Genomic DNA, 15778 nt, shown 5'->3' with positions numbered 1-15778 from the left:
CACAGCGACGGAAAGTAAAGTAGAACACTGGATTTTTTGTGCTTGCAAATCCTCTGGACAGAAGGATGGGGAGACCTTGTTTGGCACTGTGCAGCAGACAGGATCAGTAAGGTGGTGCCTTGGGACAGCACATTCTGTGTTGTTCAGCGTGACCTGAGTGTGGCCTCTTTCCCCTTTCTAGGGCCTGGATATACCCTCAGCACACTTCAGTGCCCTGATGACTTCAGCCTAAGCACAGCAGCCTGGGGCTGGGCCCTGGCTGCCTGCTCTCTCTCCCCATGACCCTGGCTTGGCTGAAGGACCATTTTGAGGAATGAAAGAAGTTCTGTGTGCATCAGTGGGGACTGGGCTTTGTGGTGGTAATGTGCTTGTGTATTCCAGGTCACAGGGATACGCTGGCTCCGCTTTCTGGCCTGTAGCCTCTCCCTCGCAATGTTTTGAGTCTAGAGCCTTTGGTACTTTCCTCGGGGATGGAAGGAGCGGGATGTGCTATAGGAGCGGTGTCCTGCTTCCCAGGAGAGCCGAGGCATAAAAGTCAGGCGAGTAGTGACAGACGACTGGTCTCCTGTGTCCCTTTTAATACTGTTCTGGAGGTTGACACTGCACCTGTGCACTCCAGCATGAGACACTGTGTCATGGAGTCACAATCTGCATCGTCCATTGAGACCGTCCCCCTCCCCCACCTGTTCTACATGACTCCTCTTTAAAAAAAAGGGGGGGGGGGTTGGGGATTTAGCTCAGTGGTAGAACGCTTGCCTAGCAAGCGCAAGGTCCTGGGTTCGGTCCTCAGCTCCGGGGGGGGGGGGGGGGAGAACAAACCTGAGGTAAATTGACAGAACATGAAGCTAACCATTGTGATGGTTATGGGTTCTCCATGCCCAGCGCCGTTCTGGGAGCATCCAACCAGTTCGGCTTAATGGCTCCTTAATCTCACCAGCAAGAACAAGGGAATACTCCCGAAGCTGGAGAGAGGATGTGCGGAGTGGCGGAATGGCCAGGGGAGGCAGCTGGCACAGTGCAGGGAACCCTAGCTACCTCGCTGCCAGTTTCTGGAACACGCCGGGCTCTGGCTGTGAGAAGCATTTCTGTTTGCTGTTTGCTCTCTGGAAGGCTGTCCTGCGCCCTGGCCCTGGCTGACTGCTTGGCTTCCTTCCAGCTTAGATTGCTGTCACAGATCAGAGCTCCACTCTCTCCTTACCCTTGCTTCAATTTCCTCCTGAGAGTCTTCCTGAACTGATAGGACCTTGTCTCCCTCTTTCACATCCACCCCCCACCCCCAAAAAGCATCATGCACGCCGAGACTCATTTCCTAAGCTTTTGTGACTCTCAGCCATCCGGATGGCGTCCATGTGTACTGAGCGCTGCTGCGTGGAGGTGGGGTGACTTGGTTTTCCCCAGGCTGCCTTGCTAGCTCTGAGCACAAGGCTTAATCTTTCTGGGTTCTGCTTCCTCTGTGAGATCTGGAGGGTGTCCTTGTTTATCCTGGGGACTGCCATCGCAAATCCATGAAAAGATAGCTCAGCATAAGACCTTCGATGTCCTTGCTGGAGGCGCTCAGACTGAGTGAGTTTCCTCTGGCTTGGAGGCTCAAGTGGATGACCAGGAGACCCCCTGAGCTGAACTGCTGTGCTGTAACAGCTACCCCAACAGTGTGGCTCCTGAGCACTGAGACAGGACTCTAGCAGGCATAGGGTCAGACTTACTAATGTGAATAAACCCAGGGGTGAGTGGAGCTGTGAGCCTGTGGGGAGGGGGTCATGCTCTGAGGTGTTAATATCACTTGTTGCTTTTTCAATTTTTATGATGTAATCACTGGAATATTTAAGGTGACAGATTGAGGCTCAGGGGCCAAAGACTGTCTGTCCCCCCTGCCTGCCCAAGGTCTGGGCTTGCTCAAGCACTGCACAACTGAAGTGACAGTATCCCTGTTGGGCCCTGCTGCTATAGGTAGTTTGAAGCTCCCTGAGGCTAAGAGTTTTGTTAGTACAAGGTATTTACACCCATCACTTTCCCATCCCAACTCTGTCTTCTCTTCTCGTTGCCTGTGTGACCTTGGGCCAGGGAGGTTTGTGACTTTTTGGTGTCCTGTTCTGTGAACAAGAAGCTCAGCTTGATGACAAACAGTGACAGAGAACCATTGCTCACAGCAGGCTTTCTCGTGTCTTGCTATGGCTTGGGCTCCTAGGTCTAGAGGACCTGGAGCTGCCTTTGTTGGGGAGGGGAGAGACTCACTGGCCACACAGTTTGATTAAAAATACAAAGCCAGTACTGACACCAGCCCAAATGGGCTTTTAGAAGGCTGGAGGCAGGGAGTACTGATGGTCCCATCTGCAAGGCTTTCTGCTCATGGCCTCTTGGTTTTGTGCCCTGGGGTGGGGGTAGGAGGGATCACAGTTGTTTATCACTAACCTGATATGTCTGGAGAATGTAGGTACACTCCTGGTGTCACTTCTGCTAATGGCACTAGTTTCTCAAATAGTCTACAGTATTTTACCCTAGAAACTTAAGATCTCTCCTAGTACTCCCTACAAGGCTGTGGCCCCTAATCTACCTGTGACTCCCAATCTACCACTTCTGCCAGGCCAGTTAGGGCATTGTGTACTGAATGATCCCTTGTTGTCTTTTCTCTAGGAGCTCTTGTGTCTTGGGGTATCACAGAGTATATACTTTGTACAGAAAGGGGCCCAGGGAGCACTTGGAATAAGCTTAGCAGGGTCAGACCACCTTTGCACATCTGCCTGAAAGTGTCTGGCAGGGATCAAGGTGGAAGTGGGTTGGGCTCACACATAGATGGAAATGAGTTTGGCTGTGTGACTGAGGGTATTTTTCAGGGGGCAGGGGGTATGAGTCCTGTGAGTTTCAGGTGCTTCCTAAGTCTTGTAAGTTTTATTTACTTCCTAGAAAATTAAAAATATTTTTATTTTGTATGTATGAGTGTTTTCCCTACATGTATACATATGTTATGCATGTCTGGTGCTCAGGGAGGTCAGAAGAGTGCATTATATCCCCTGGAACTGGAGTTATGATTGACTATAAGCCACAAGATGTGTAAATTTGGGGAAATGAACTTAGATTCTCTGCAAGGGCAACAAGTGCTCTAAGTTACTGAGCCTTCTCTACAGCCTCCAATTTCCTGAGCTTTATAAGCCCTCTCTTTCCATGAGTATCTTAGTTAGGGTTTTACTGCTGTTAACAGACACCATGACCAGGACAACATTTAATTGGGGCTGGCTTACAGGTTCAGAGGTTCAGTCCATTATCATCAAGGCGGGAACATGGCAGCATCCAGGCAGGAATGGTGCAGGAGGAGCTGAGGGTTCTACATCTTCATTTGAAGACTGCTAGCAGAATATTCACTTCCCGGTAGTTAGGATGAGGGTCTTAAATTCATGCCCACAGTGACACACCTACTCCAATAGGGCCACACCTCCAGATAGTGCCCCTCCCTGGGCCAAGCATATTCAAACTATGACAATGAGAGAATGTTTCCTAGTTGCTACAAATTACATGAATGAAAACTAGGGGCTGTCCCTGGAGCATACTCAGGACAGGGAACAGACTTGCTTTGGTCAGTTGCACTGTCTACCACCTATTCCTGACCAGGCAGGCTTTCTCTGTTTGCCCATTCCTGCCCAGCCAATGCCATGCTTTCATTTGGAGTTCATTTTCATTACTAGGCTTATCTCCTGAGAATCTTCCCTCACGGCATCATGTGCCCCCTTTCCCAGGAAGGGTCAGGCACCTCTCCAGGATCCCTGCCTCCACCGTCCTTTATGACTGCCCTAGACAATTGTGTGGTAGCTGCTAGGGACTTGTGTACCTCCCTGTGAGGCTACCACGAGGAGGAAAGTGCTGTCCACTCACAGCAGGATCCCAGGTTTCAATTTGAACACAACACTCAGGTCTACAGACTTCATTTTGGCTTTTTGTCCTCAGGTTGCCATGATGTCAGTTCTGGGTTGAGCATATGCTGTGTTTTATAAAAAGATAAGAAGAGAAGGAATATGTTTGTGGATGTGTAGTGAGGTATGGGGGAAGGGGATGCCCCTGGGCGCCCATGCTGAGGCATCCCTTCTCCATGAGGGACCAGCCACAGGATAGTATAGTATAGAATAGAGTTTATTCAGGGCATGGGGAGGGCAGCTGAGAGGGTAAAACAGACAAAGGGAGGGAGAGAGAGAGAGAGAGAGAGAGAGAGAGAGAGAGAGAGAGAGAGAGAGAACATGCAGAGGAGTAGAGAGTAGAGGCCTGCCATGAGCACATGGAGAGAGATCGGGAGGGGAATGGGGAGTGAGAGGGAGTGGAACAAGAGGACAGAGGGGGCAAGCAGCCCATTTTATAATGAGTCAGGCACACCTGGCTGTTGCCAGGTAATTGTGGGGCGGAGCCTAGACTAAATGCCAACAGCATATGCATAAACTGAAAACATTGGGCCTTGATATCCTTGGATCCACCTGCTCTTGGTAAGGTCAGTCTGTGCCCCAAGTAGCCATTTCCTGTGATAGACATCTGAGACCCAGACACCACAATAATGCACCCCATGCTTGAAAAGCCTGAGAATGACAGCTAGGGCATATGGGTAAAACCCCTCATCTTTTAATGGGATAGGGATAGGAAATTTTGGAAAAAAAATGTTCTTCCAGCTCTGTATTTGCGGTGACAGCTTCTTACCAACTAACACAGGCAAAAGGGCCATGAGCCCTTCTTTGTGTCTGACTTCTTTATTACATTGGTTACCATGGGTATTTATTTCACTAATGTACCCATGCCTGGAAATATCACAGTGACTCAGCGTGGGCCCGCTTTCCAAAGGCCTGAATTACAGACCTCCCTCTGCCTGTTTCTGTAGGTTTTGCTACAGACGAATACTAGATGCTCCAAGACACAAACGGGCCCTGTTGCTGTAGGGTATCGGGAAATGGGGGTCCTTCAGCAGAGGACAGGGAAGCATGCACAATCACCCATCTCAGAGTATAAGTTGTAGTTGTGAGACTTCACAAGCCCCAGGCTGCTGGGTTACAGCTATCTTTCATTTTTTGCTGGTGCATGGTGTGGAGGGCTTTGCAGCGAAGCAAGGAAGTTGAATGGTGTTGCCGTTCCGGCATTGGAGACCAGCGGAGAACTTTTGGTGCTGTCTGACTTGTTCACTTCATAAAACACTTCTGGGCCCTAGAGCTTGCTTCACACCCATGCCAGTGTCCTTGAGGGCAAGGCACCATCACCATATCTTGGTCTGAAACTCTGGGCTGCCACAATATATCATGAGATACCCAAAGCTTAATGACTTTGTCCTTCCTTCTGGTGAGGAGATTCACTTGAAGACCTCAGATGCCCCAGCCGGGAGGCTGGCAGTGGGCACTCTGAAATGCAGCCGGTGTCCTGTGACTGTTCAATAAAGGGTCGATTTGCTCCTTCCCATTTACTGGCATCAGATGGGGAAAAACATGATAGATTTGAAAAATGAGCCATTTAAGAAGCTTAAAATCGTCTATCTACATTGGACAGAAATAACTCTTTGAAACTCCTCGCTCCTGAATTATATGCTGAGTGCAGTACCTGCTTCATTTAACGCAGACGAAAGCAATAAAGGGAACAGAGGGACAGAAAGATAGAAACAGGCAAGGGAGAGTCAAGTCAGTTTCCTTTTGGGATGAGGGACACGGGTCTGCTCATGCTTAAACCCAAGCACGTACGGGCAACCCTGAGAGGACTCCGGGTTTGATAATGACAGAGCTCATCGATGTGAGAGGGAAACATGCGTGGTGGGGTAGGGGAGGAGCTGTAGAGGAGAGAATGAGAATGAGCTTGATAAAAATATATGTGTGTTATTAAACAATAAGGAGGGGAAAAAAGGCAAATCTAGTCATTCCAATGACACCATTAAACAGGAATATGTTAAACAACCCTATCAAAAGATGGATGTTTTCAGAACGGCTAAAGAATATGGATCCAGCTGTATGCTATCTTAACCCACCTGGCCTACTGTAACAAAATACCTTAGGTTGGGAGTTTGTAAACAGAAGAAATGCCTTTCACACATACTGGAGGTGTTAGTCTAACTCAGGACACCTACATATTCAATGAAGTTCTGCTTCTGTTGAGTCCTCCCATGTCAGGAAGGGCTGCCTAGGCCTTGGGTCTAACCCCATTCAATGGCTGCAGAGCTTCACCCATCACCTCCCTGCCCCACCGCAGGCCGTCACATTTGTTAGGTTTTAGCAGGTGCGTATCTGACTTACATCCGGGAACGTTAAGTCCTTGGACCACAGCACTGCCCTGTGAGACACGTTTTAGATCCGGACGTATAAACGGATGCTGAAAGGTGGGGATAGAAACCCAGAGCAAACGAGTAACTGTGCGGATAACAAACAGAATAGACTTTTTTTTTTTTTTTTTTTGGTTCTTTTTTTTCGGAGCTGGGGACCGAACCCAGGGCCTTGCGCTTCCTAGGCAAGCGCTCTACCACTGAGCTAAATCCCCAGCCCTCAGAATAGACTTTAAAAATAAAATAATCGGGGCTGGGGATTTAGCTCAGTGGTAGAGCGCTTGCCTAGGAAGCGCAAGGCCCTGGGTTCGGTCCCCAGCTCCGAAAAAAAGAACCACAAAAAAAAAAAAATAATCATTAGAGACGAGGAACAACATTTTATAAGTATAAAAAAGGATCGATTCCACAGGACTAGTTAACAACTGTAAGCGTGCTCTCAGTTAACAGCGTAGCACCAAAATCCGTGTGCAGAACCCCTAAAGTGGAGGAGGTGTCCAACAATGACAGTCACATACTTCATTTCCCTGCACACTTTGTGGTGCTGCGATTGAGACCCAGGCCCTCAAACACACGAGGCGGTGCTCTGCTGCGGAAGTCCACCCTCCACTCCATATCCTACTCCTTTTTAAATTATCTGATTTTTGGGCATTTTGTTTTATTCTTTGAGAATTTCACATATGAATACCATGTATTTTTGTCCTATGCATTCCCCGTTCCCGTTCCAGCTCCTCCTGGACCTTCTTCCCCCTGCCCTGACCCCCTACTACCCAACATCGTCCCTACCCGCTTTGTGCTTTCTTCTCTGGTAACTCACAGTTAGTGCTGCCTGTATGCATGGACATGGGAGTGGGGCCATCCACTGGAGCATGGCAACCTACCAGGGGCCACGTCCCTGAAGGGAAAAAAAAAGACTCTTCCCTTCCCCAGCAGCCATTGGCTACCAATAGCTCTTCAGCTGGGGGCGGGGCCTCAGGAGCCCCGCCCCATCTGTGCTGATTGTTGACTGGCTCAATCTGTGCAGGCAATCTCAGCTGCCGTGAGTTCCTGACCGCATTGGTCCCATCATGCCCAGAAGATGGCATAGGTCTCTTATTCTCCAGTACCGTTTTTTACCATGTTCCCTGAGGTAGACGTACTATAGATGTCACATATTCTCAGCACTCTAACTGGCCTTGAGTCCTTCATTAACTCCAATTGTGAAAACAAGGTTCTCTGATGAAGGCCAAGAGAAGTACTGTTAATGGACAGAAAGAATGGACAGAAGCTTTCAAGGAGCAACACTGTAAAACCACTCGCTGTAACAGGCACTAGCAGAGGTCAGTAGAGGGCGCACAGTTCTTCCTGGGCGACGTCCAAGGTCCCCGCTTTTCCTTTCTTTCATCTGCTCACAGTCCTTCTTACCCCCTCCCCAGCCTTCTGTGGCAAGTTTCCCAGCTTGTTCCCTGTCCCTTCTCGACTGTCACTCTTTACCTTCCTGCCCTGCCTGCTGATCTTGTCCATGACCAATCCGAGGACATTCATTTTTGCCCCCAACGCTTATACCCCGACACCTGCCACTGTCCAGCCTTCCTTGGGACTCAGGATCCTCCCCAGCCCACTTCACCTTCCCTTCCGTGGCCCCTTCTCAGGCTCCATTCACCCTAGTGGATGCTTGGCTCTGTATGCCTCTCCATCACAGTTGCGACTGCCCTGGGGGCGGGGCCTGCACCTGCTGCTGCTGCTGCTGCTGCTGCTGCTGCGCCCTCTTACTGCACAAAAGGATCGGAAAGTGGCCTCCTGTATGAGGTAATGCAGTGTTTGTTTGTAGTCTAGACATACGGTCAGTGAAGCATTAGTGGGAGCATTGACCCCAGCTGGGGTAAGGGTATGGATCATAGGCTGGAAGGAACCCCTCTAAAGAGCTTGTACAGTGAGAAGAGAAAGGTTAGCGGTGGCAACCGTAGCTCCAGGAAGCGTTTCATGACTTCATATCCTCTGGTCCCCTGCCTTTGAGCAGCCTGCCTCTTTAGTCCTTTTGGGGCTTCCGATAGGCCGTCCAACAGGAGAAGTAGAGAGCAGGGGTGTTTTATGGTTCTGTTTTTTTCCTGAAGGGCTTGACAGGTTCCTCTGCATGTAGGAATTTCTGTCTTCCCCTGCCATTCTGAGGGTGGCCTGAGGACCTCGGCTGTGTGCCCGGTGCAGAGTGCAGGGTGCACATAGGCACTGGCTTCAAACTGCTGCTCTAGGGTCAGTGTACTTGGCTTCCGGTATCTTCTTGCAGAAGGAAGAAGTCCTGGCTCTTTAACTGTGCTCTCCCTGCATGGGACGATGGGTGTGGATGCACATCTAGGAAAGGAGGAATGACTGAAGGAGGGATGAAAAACTGTGGGCCAGAGTCTTGGATGGAGGTGCCAGAGGACCTGGATTTGGCTTCGCCACAGCCTTTTGGTGATGTTTTGCGGTCTGTTTGCTGAATGGCTGATTTCCACCCATTAAGTAGAGACAGTGGTCCCGGAGCAGTGTGATACCTGTATCCCTCTCTGGCCTGTGCCCTCATCCTCAGAATAAAGTGTTTAAAAATGATTTTTAAGCCAACTATTTTAAGAAATGTGTTTATGTATGGTGTGTGTACGTGTGGTGCCATTTGCATGTCTGTGCCCGAGTGGAGCCATCAGAGGACATTGGCTGTCTTGCTCTATGACTCTCTACCTTGTCCCTTTGAGACAAGGTCTGTCACTGAACCTGGAGCTGCTCCAGCAAGCTTCAGCGATCCTCCCGTCTCAGTCTCCATCACAGTACTGGGGTTACAGGTACACAAGGCCACACCTTTATCTTTATGAGATAAAGCTTTGGAGACTTGAACTTAGGTCTTCACGCTTGTGCGGCAAGGGCTGTTACGCATTGAGCCATCTCTCCAGCCCCCAAACCCCACATTAAAAAAAAACAAAACAAGGGGTTGGGGATTTAGCTCAGTGGTAGAGCACTTGCCTAGCAAGCGCAAGGCCCTGGGTTCAGTCCCCAGCTCCGAAAAAAAGAAAAAAAAAAAAAACAACAACAAAAAACCAACGCAGCTGAACCATCTTGTTCTTCTAAACAAAACAGGGGAGTGGTGTCAAGTTCAGTTCTTTATCTCTGCCAATACCGGTTTTCTTTTGAAGACTATTTTACTTTGATGAATTTAACATTTGGAAAAGAAGTCTGGGAGACTGTGCTTGTCGGAGCAGCCTGTGGCACGCTGATTGACAGCAGGCTTGGCTGTTGCCATGGAAACATCCTGTGTAGTGACAACGTGCCCAGTGTTCCTGCAACTGGCAGCGTCCACAAGCTCTGCAGGCTCAGAGCTCTTCCCAGGAGAGGATGGGATGGCTGTACCCAAGACAGGATGACGATAAGCAAGCACTCACTGGGCAGCCTAGATGAGACAAAACCAGACTGGGCCTGTCAGACTCACTCTCCCAGCCTCCAGCATCTTCAAGACATCCCCGAGACTTCATGCATCTGGGTTTGAAAAAACAGGCTCTGTGTCTCAGTATCTCGAGGGCTGAATATCTTGCTCCACTTTGGACATGGCCCCTTGGTCTGGCATTTGTGTCTGTGGGCTGTCATTGATGTGTCAGCATCATTCTTAGCTCTTCTGTCCCAAACCTCTAAGCATCAAGGTCGGGAGCCTCCAGGACCACTGTTGGCTGAGGAGGCCAGGAGCTATGTTCCTCAAGGTATTGGAATCACATCAGGGTCCCATGTTTCCTGGAATATTTGAGGATCTCCACTTCTCCGTTGGAGCAGCTCTGGATTTCTAGGAAACATTTGGGAGGTTGAATGAATGAATGGAGACGGCGTAACACATTCTTGGAACTCACACTAGCTGAAAGAGCTCCTACAATAGATGTGAAACGCAGACTCCTGTCACTACCCGTGTGGCCTCTTGAAGGGCCACATGCCCCCTGCTTGAGTTGGTGGGCATCAGTCATTATCAGTCGGGCCAGTCTTAACAAATTCCAGAGGCTGAGAACCCCAGCAGAGATTGCTTCTCACTGTGTCACAGGCGGTGTAGTCAGAGGTCAGGGTCTGGTCTCCTCTGGTGTGGTGAGGTCCTCTTGCTGGGTTGCAGGTCTCATTGTTCTCCTGTGCTCTGCTATGGTGGTGACAGGAAGAAGCAAGCTCTCTCTTTTGTCCTGACACAACTTTTCTAATGGGAAGGCCCTGCCTCGTCATACCATATGACTGACCCTGCTAGGGGCATAGTATATGAACCTTGGGGAACCCAGCCGTTCTCCACTAGGGAGTTTCCTGCCACCTCTAACCTCACCAGGCCCCACCTTTGTCCTGTCTGCTGCTGTGCCCTTCCCCTGCCACACCCTTCCTGGTACCTCCGACCTGGCCCAGGCCCCTCTCCTCAGATATTTCTCTCATCTTCTGTGTCTCTCTTGCCCCTTGTAGCTCTTTTCTTCCACGTTTCTTCCATGTTCTATATACATGGAGGAGCTGTGCTTTCATGTCCGAGATTCCAGTGGTCAGCACCTGGCTCGGGGTGGAGCAGACACAGGGATGCTTCTGGGTCAGTTGAATAAGTGAATGAGACTTGGGGTCCCCGCTGCCCTGCCTGCCTAGGTGCCTCTTAACTTCCCTTAGGCTCCTGTACCTGTCTCTGTAAATTCTTATTTACCACAGCCAAGGCCCACTGCAATTGCCCCTCCATCACAGGGGTCCCTATGGCTCCTGTGGCTAAGCATTACCTGGCCTTGAGTTGGTGTTTTCTCAACTCAGTTGGGAACTCCTTGACTGTATGTGTATTGAGGGCGGGGGGGGGGGGGTTTGCATCAGGGTACCTACCCACTCTAGGGTTGGGACTGTGAGGGGTCTGCAGGTGACCTCAGGCTATCTCTTTCACTTCTTGTGAGCTGCTACAAAGCTGGTGAATAAACACCCCACCCCCTACACAGAGGGCTGAGCACCCCACTCTCTGAGTTTCAAGTCCCTCCCTTCCCATCTCACCCTCAACCACACTTCCTGGAGCTTCTGGAGAGAAACCATGGCACCTGTGAACTCTGATTCCCCTCCCTCTGGGTCCCCAGCATGCCTCTTAGACAATCTGTGCACATAACAGGTGCACTTTGAGGAGAGTGCTCTATGCATGTCAAGCCACAGGATATGGAAACCACAGAAAGAAGTTAGTCTTTTCTTGGGCCTCAACAGCAGTTCCTACCCATTCTCAAGGGTGGCCCTCACCCACGAGTCCTCACTTCAGCGGAGTTGGTACAAAAACAACAGGAGGCCTCAGCACTCTGGGGGAGACTACAAAAACAACAGGAGGCCTCAGCACTCTGGGGGAGACCTTTTAAGGGTCCTGTCTCATTAATAGGGGATTCTTGGGTGCTGTAGGCAGTCTGCCCAGAGGAAGGCTTTGCATTCTGGTGGGGATATTAGCAAATTCTTACAGTCCCTCGGAGGCTGAATTCTTTTGTAAAATAAGGGAAATAATGCGTCTTTCTCCAAGAAGTTCAGAGCACTAAAATAATGTGTCAGTTACTCCCGAGGTTTTATACCATCTCAGAAGGGGTGGCCACCCACTGCGTGACATGCAGGATGGCTGGGGCTCTTCTGGGACTTTAGGCTCTTTGTTTTATACATGGAGTTAGTTTGACCTTTTCTCTGTTGGACCTGACTGCAACCTTCTGGTTCTAGCCTCAGGGCCTAGCATAATAAATGGCCCCTAGAAGCCACACCCCTGAACAGGGTTGGACAAAAGACAGTCGAGCCATACCCTGTGGCTGTACCACTTGCTAAATACATTGTCTGAGGAATTTACCGGTCCTGCAAGGTTACTAGCAGGTGGTTATTTCTTTGATCTTTTTATTTTTTTTTCTAATCGTGGATGTGTGTTCACAGGTGTGTTCACATGTTGCGTGTTCACATACATGTGCATGTGTATATATGTCTATGTACCCGGGGAGCTCCTCAGGATGGCATCCTTGATCATTCTCCACCTTACATATTGACAAAAGGTCTCTTACTGAACCTGGAGTTCATGCCAGCTTTTCTGAGTAGCCAGCTTGCTCTGGCCCCCACCCCACCTTGTCTCTGTCTCTCATGCTGGGGTTGCAGGAGGGTCTTCATGCCTACTCCTTTTATGTGGGTTCTCGAGAACTGAACTGAACGTCAGGCCTTATCAGTAAGCTCTGTGTCAACTGAGCCGTCGGGAGAGCATCTTGGTGTGGGTAGAGCTATGCCGCCAGCTTCCAAGCAGCAATTGTCTAGAAGCTTTACAACAGTTTCTGGCACTCGGCAGGAGCTGCAGGAGCAGTGGCTGTTATCAGCTGGCACATATTTCTTCATTCGTACTGGATTTTGTCTAAAGAGAGGAGGATACAGATTCTGGCACTTATTTATTCTCAGAGAATATATATCACCCATTTCTACCTCTGTCTCTCCTTTGGGTGTGCAGGAAGGAGCCCGGTTGCTCCTCTCAGTGTGTTCTTGGCGTCTTCCCTGAGCATGCCTGCGTTGTGCTGCTCTGAAGAGTAGGGAACGAAACGGGCAGCTCTTTCTGCAGCTGGAAAGTGCCTGTGGTTTCCTTCCTGCCTTAAAGCTTTCTGTCTGCAGCAAGTGCCTCAAGTTTCCTTAGCTGTCCAGTGCTGAGGATACTGTTGCTTGTTCCACCAGTGGGCTGGGCTGAGGCATGTTTGCCCACTCACCTGGCACCGGCCTGTTTTAGTGCTGCTCCTGAGCCTGGACGCAGCAGTGATGCTGAGAAGTGGTTGGGTATGGGGAGTGAGAGTTCAGTTTTTTTGATGTGCACATGCGCGCTTCTGCTGCTCCCTCCAGTCTTTAGTACCTATTGGGGTCTCGGGAAGGTGGAAGAAGCAGACCATGGTGGATGGGCCTGGTCTCCTGCTGGGGTTCAGTCTTCCTGTTTCCTTGCACCCACCTGCTGCTGTGCTGTGGTATTTACTGAGTGCTCCCTGGGGCAAGTACTGTAGCTTCCTTCCTCAGTCTCTCAACCATGTGCCCAGAGGAAGCAAGATCCTGGAATGTGCCAGTCACTGAAAGGTGAGAGCTAATGAGTCTGGGCTGCCTTGCTTCTCTCTCTACAGTCCAAAGCTTTCAGGCTGATCTGAGGAAGGTGGCTGGGAGACCAGGGCATGCCCAGGGAAGAGAAGAGAAGATTCCATTTCTTGACAAAGGGTAAAAAGGTTTGAGGAGCACCTTTTAGAACAGCCTGGCTGGTTCTATTGTTTCCTGAGAACATGCTGTGCTGGGGTGAACTTGCCTTTCTTACCAGGGCTTCCTGGCTGTTGGTTATTGTGTGCTTTGGGGCAGAGTCTCTGTCCTGGAGAGAGAATTGAATTGATAACTGGTTTCAGTTGCCCCAGCCTAGTCCTGATGAAACTGCCCTTGTAACTATGATAGGAAATGCCACTTTTCTGAAGGTAAGGTTGCCAGATGTTCTAATGAGGGGGGGGGGGTGCAGACAGAGACAGACAGAGACAGACAGAGACAGACAGAGACAGAGGCTGACAGGGATAGACAGAGCTAATACTACAGAGACAGAGACACTACAAAACATTAAGGATGGGCTTTTTAACGTTCATTCATTCATTCATTCATTCATTCATTCATTCAGTGTGGGTATGTGCCAAATGATTAGCCCCCAGGGATTTTTTTTCTTCTGGGGGGGCGGGGATAGAGAACAGGGAAAGGGGCGTGGCTCAGGGAGGGAGACTTGAGAGTAAAAGTCAGACCGGAAGTTAGGCTGTTTATACCGGAAGTAGAATTACTATGTTAGGGCTGTTAGAATTCATTGACTTTTTTTCTATTTAAAATTGCTTCTGAGGTTGAGTTGGCTTGGCAGGGTGTAGGAGGAAGATGGACTGCGAGGTACAGCGAGCAGGGCCCCAAGGCAGGTGGAGCCGGGCACCCTGGTGGCCCAGAGGACCTGGCCCTAATGTAGGTAGTGGCTTCCGACGCCACAGGCATTGCTGGTATGGGGATGAGTGTTCTTTGCTTCACCCTGTCCTGCGAGGGTGGCTTTGCTTAGGGGCTGAGACCTTCACCCATTCAACAGTGGCAGGACTCTGAGGTGACATCGTCAATAAAGGCCATAGGACAATAAGAGCTGGAGCTGGGACTTGACCCAAGGTCTGGAATTCTCGACTCCTTTTCCTTCAGTTTGCATCCATAGAAGCCCTAGGGTTTCAGGGCCTCCGGGTCCGTGTTGACAGTCACGGAGAGCTTTCTGGGGCAGCCATTGACTACCCAGGTATGAGTGAGATGTTGGTAAAACAGCACAGGGGTGAGGGTGGGAGGGTGTTCACATCCTGCTACCGTGTGTATTTAGGAGTTAGATACACTCCTATTGCCTTGATGTCCATCTATGTGGTGAGGAGTGGACCAGATGGCCGGTCTGTCTGTCTTTCTTTCTTTCTTTCTTTCTTTCTTTCTTTCTTTCTTTCTTTCTTTCTTTCTTCCTTCCTTCCTTCCTTCCTTCCTTCCTTCCTTCCTTCCTTTTCTTTCTTTTTAAAAAATATTTATTTTATTAATATGAATACATTGTAGCTGTCTTCAGACACACCAGAAGATGGCATCAGATCCCATTACAGATGGTTGTGAGCCACCATGTGGTTGGTGGGATTTGAATTCAGGACCTTTGGAAGAACAGCTAGTGCTCTTAACACTGAGCCATCTCTCCAGGTCCCAGATGACCTTTCTTAAAGTCCCAACCCTGGGACCTGCTAATTTGTTTCAGTGCTTCCTAAATACTTTTCTGCTTGGTAGCCTTGATTGATATCTGTCTGTAGTTTCTTTCCCACCCAAAGTTCCTGTGTGGTTTCCCAGTGCTGACAGTGAGTGCTCCTCAGGCAAGGCCGATCTTCATGACAACAGGCCTGTGTTTCACTGGTTATTTTACAATAGGGACCATTTCTTTCTGGCCTCAGTAGCCATTTTTACTGTGCCCAGGCTCGCCCACTGGGGACACCAGGAAAAGATCCCTGCTTTTTGGGTGACATGTGCTTACATGCTGGGTTCATGGATCCTTCAGGGGTCACCTCATTACCAAGAGCCTCAGTTTCTCCTTTGTTGGAGCTGGTACAGTCTAGCTTTGCTGCCCCATGCTGAGTGATTCCAGGTGATGGGACACAACACTGCTTCCCCACTCTGAAGAGAAGTGGCCCATGGGAGGACACAGAGGCTGAGAACTAGATGAAGATGTTAACACAATAATAACGTTTTAGCAATTCTCTTTCATTTACTCGCTTCATGAATTCTCCGCTTCAGCTGTTTGTCTTGTCTTTCTAATTCATATCTGTGCCTTATCTCAGATAGCTTCTTTTTTTTTTTTCTTTTTTTCTTTTTTTCGGAGCTGGGGATCAAACCCAGGGCCTTGCTCTACCGCTAAGCTAAATCCCCAACCCCCTCAGATAGCTTCTTACCACACCAAAGACAGCCTTTTCTCTGTCCTCCATCCCGCCAGTGGCTTACCTCCAAGCTGACCTCCATGATGGCCCTGGAGGTATAGCTCTTTCCAGGCATACA

General features: G+C 49.6%; 1 protein-coding gene across 13 annotated transcripts in view; it reads left to right on the top strand.

Annotated features, from left to right (window-relative positions):
• Window positions 1-15778, top strand: part of Jakmip1 (janus kinase and microtubule interacting protein 1) — a 120533-nt gene that overhangs the window by 6913 nt on the left and 97842 nt on the right. The window contains exon 1 of one of the 13 annotated variants that reach the window (XM_017599199.3): window positions 7463-8050. The exons of 10 other annotated variants lie outside the window; for them this stretch is intronic. The gene's annotated coding sequence lies outside the window, so the exon portion shown is untranslated. Of the gene's footprint in view, window positions 1-7462; window positions 8051-13081; window positions 13295-13992; window positions 14192-15778 lie in introns of those variants that run through there. 2 more of the 13 variants (XM_063273147.1, XM_039091949.2) reach the window with 2 other exon arrangements.

The sequence above is a fragment of the Rattus norvegicus genome, chromosome 14 (genome assembly GCF_036323735.1).
Source record: "Rattus norvegicus strain BN/NHsdMcwi chromosome 14, GRCr8, whole genome shotgun sequence".
Lineage (NCBI taxonomy): Eukaryota > Metazoa > Chordata > Mammalia > Rodentia > Muridae > Rattus > Rattus norvegicus.
The sequence above is the reverse complement of the archived record's forward strand: the minus strand, read 5'-3'. Positions and strand labels throughout refer to the sequence as shown.